The following is a 3,698-nucleotide window of genomic DNA, read 5'->3' as shown; positions in this document are numbered from 1 at the left end:
GCCGGTGTAACTAATAGTGTAGTTAGACCCCGTATAAATGCAAATCAATTTGAAATTAAGCCTGCTTTGCTTAATATGTTGCAAAACAACATAACGTTTTACGGATTGCCTAACGAAAACCCTAATGCACATTTGACAAATTTCTTAGAAATTTGTGACACTTTTACAATTACTGATGTAACAGCCGAAGCAATCAAACTTCGCCTCTTTCCTTTCACTTTGAAGGATAAGGCAAAAATTTGGTTAACTTCTATGCCTGCTGCAACATTTGAAACTTGGGATCAATTAGCCCAAGCATTTTTACAAAAATATTTTCCCTTAGCAAAAACCGCAAGAGTCATCAAAGAGTTGACATCTTTCACACAAAATGATAATGAAACTCTTTATGAAGCTTGGGAACGTTTTAAAGAACTTCAACGTTTATGCCCACACCACCAATTGCCAGATGCACTTTTAATGCAGACATTCTATAATGGATTAAATCCTACGACTAGAGGTTCATTAGATGCTATGTCTGGAGGGTTATTTATGAAAAAGACATCCGCCCAAGCAAGAGAACTTTTGGAGGAAATGGCAATCAACAGCAGTATGTGGCCCGCAGAGCGTGGACATATACCAACGGCGAAACCATCATCCTCATGTACATCATCGGTTAAAGGTATAATGAATCTTGATCCTGTAGCAATGTTACAAGCCCAATTTTCTGCCTTATCGCACAAATTGATAAATTTATGGCACCATGTGATCCTAATGATCCGATCTAGAGAGACATTGACTACGAAGGTATGAATGAGATAGAACAGGTAAATTTTGTCCAAGGACAAAACCAAACTACTAATCCTTATTCTAATACTTATAATCCTGGATGGAGAAATCATCCTAACTTTAACTGGAAAGATGGTAATAATAATAATAATGCAAATGCTAATCAATATCGTATAAATAATTATCAAAATCAAACAAGAGATACGATTAGCACTTTATCTTCAAAAATCGACAAATTTATAGATGCTATGAATGGAAAGGTAAGTAATCAAGACGATGGTTTTAAACGGATCGAAAATAAATTCGATCAGCTTATCAAAAACCAATCATCTAGCATCCATAATTTGGAGGTTCAAATTGGACAACTTGCTAAATCAATTCCATCCCGCAAAGAGGGAAGTCTTCACAGCCAAACGGAAGAAAATCTGAAAGAGCATGTTAAGGCTATCACTCTTCGATCGGGGAAAAACTATTTAGGTCCGGAAATGCCCGGAATTTCAACTTTACCTGGAAATGATTTACCAAAATCCAAAGAAGATACATTAAAACAAAAAGATACACCAATTGACTCTAATCCGAAACCCTTTGTACCAAAGCCACCTTTTCCACACAGGGTCCGAAATAAGGACCATGATAAACAACTGTTATCATATTTGGACAAACTTAAAAATTTGCATATAAATTTAACATTCATGGATGCAATTACGCAAATTCCTAATTATGAAAAATTCTTGAAAGATTTAATTTCAAAAAAGATTAGTTGGGAAGGAATTTCATCCATTTCACTTTCTGAAGAATGTAGTTCGATAGTATCAAGCAAATTACCTACTAAACTCAAAGATCCCGGATGCTTTACCATTCCGTGTACATTGGGAAATATGGAATTCCCAAGTTGTCTTTGTGATTTAGGAGCTAGTATAAACTTGATGTCATTGTCTATTTTTGAAAAATTAGGATTAGAAGAAGACATCAAGCGTACCAATATGGTTTTGCAATTAGCGGATCAATCCACTAAAAGACCATATGGTATAATTGAAGACGTTTTGGTAAAAGTTGACAAATTTATTTTTCCTACTGATTTTGTTATCTTAGATTTTGCTTATGATGCTAATTGTCCGCTAATCTTTGGTAGACCATTCATGAACACGGGACGTGCTCTAGTTGATGTGTCAGAAGGAAAAGTAGTTTTACGAATAGGTGACGATAAGATCGAGTTCGATATGAATCAAGCGATGAAATATCCTATGGAGGATTTCGCTTGTATGAAGCTTGATTTAATTGAAGAATGTGTTAATGACATTGTTCAAAGAGAAGAAATAATAGAACCTGTAATGGACGAAGAATTAGAAGATAAGGACCCAGAGCCTTTGATTCGAGAAGATGGACCAGTTCCGCCTTCAGTAATAGTTCCACCTAAATTAGAACTTAAAGAACTACCAAACCATCTGAGATACACTTTCCTAGGCGGAAGTGACACTCTACCTATAATCATCTCTAACAAATTAACAGAAAATCAAGAAGAAAAATTGAAAGAAGTTGTTAGAAATAGAATAGGAAGTATGGGATGGCAGATTTCAGATTTAAAAGGGATTAATCCTAGTATTGTAATGCATAGGATTCACTTAGAAGAAGATAAGCCACATAAAGCGGATAGACAAAGTCGTTTAAATCCGAACATGAAAGAAGTAGTCAAAAATGAGATTACTAAACTTTTAGACAATGGAATCATTTATCCTATTTCGGATAGTGAATGGGTTAGTCCAATCCATTGTGTACCCAAAAAGGGAGGTATAACTGTAGTAAGGAATGATGAAGGTGAATTAATACCTAAGCGAACCACCACCGGATGGAGGGTTTGTATAGATTATAGGAACCTAAATAAGGCAAATAGGAAAGATCATTTTCCTTTACCTTTCATCGATCAAATAATCGAAAGGATAGCCGGTCATGCATTTTATTGTTTTCTCGATGGTTATTCCGGATTCTTTCAAATATATATTTACCCGGATGACCAAGATAAAACAACCTTCACATGTCCTTATGGAACATTTGCATATAGAAGAATGTCTTTTGGTTTATGTAATGCACCAGCAACTTTTCAACGTTGCATGACTGCAATTTTTAATGATTTCATCGAAGATATCATGGAAGTATTTATGGATGATTTTTCAGTTTATGGAGATTCTTTTGATGCATGTTTAAAAAACTTAGATAGAGTTCTTTCTAGATGCGAAGAAACGAATTTGGTATTAAATTGGGAAAAATGTCATTTAATGGTCGACGAAGGAATTGTTTTAGGTCATAAAATATCTGAAAAGGGATTAGAAGTGGATAGAGCAAAAACTTCAGTAATAGAAAAATTACCCCCACCAACAACTGTCAAGGGAGTAAGATCTTTTCTAGGACATGCAGGTTTTTACAGAAGATTTATAAAAAACTTTTCTGTGATTTCCAAACCACTTACTAATTTACTTATGAAGGATTCAACCTTCGACTTTAATGAAGATTGTATTAAAGCTTTTGAAACATTGAAAACAGCCTTAGTCAGTGCGCCCATAATTGCTAAACCCGATTGGGATTTGCCTTTTGAAATCATGTGTGATGCAAGTGACCTAGCAGTAGGATGTGTTTTAGGTCAAAGAAAGGATAAAAAATTACATGTTATTTATTATGCAAGTCATACATTGTCCGGTGCACAGTTAAATTACACAACAACAGAAAAAGAGATGTTAGCCGTAGTATTTGCATGTGATAAGTTTAGGTCATACTTATTAGGATCTAAAGTTATTATTTATACAGATCATGCAGCTTTACGTTATCTGTTTGCTAAGAAAGATGCAAAACCGCGTCTGATTAGATGGGTTTTGTTGTTACAAGAATTTGATATAGAAATTAGAGACAAAAAGGGAGTAGAAAACCTTGTCGCCGATCAT

At 34.7% G+C, this 3,698-nt stretch overlaps 1 non-coding gene across 1 annotated transcript; it reads right to left on the bottom strand.

The window, feature by feature from the left end:
* Positions 1-333: 333 nt before the first annotated feature.
* On the bottom strand, positions 334-440 carry LOC136225076 (small nucleolar RNA R71). The gene has a single exon (XR_010686813.1). It is a non-coding gene; the product is annotated as a small nucleolar RNA R71 (small nucleolar RNA).
* Positions 441-3,698: the final 3,258 nt, after the last annotated feature.

The sequence above is a fragment of the Euphorbia lathyris genome, chromosome 3, assembly GCF_963576675.1.
Source record: "Euphorbia lathyris chromosome 3, ddEupLath1.1, whole genome shotgun sequence".
In the NCBI taxonomy this organism is placed as follows: Eukaryota; Viridiplantae; Streptophyta; class Magnoliopsida; order Malpighiales; family Euphorbiaceae; genus Euphorbia; species Euphorbia lathyris.
The sequence above is the reverse complement of the archived record's forward strand: the minus strand, read 5'-3'. Positions and strand labels throughout refer to the sequence as shown.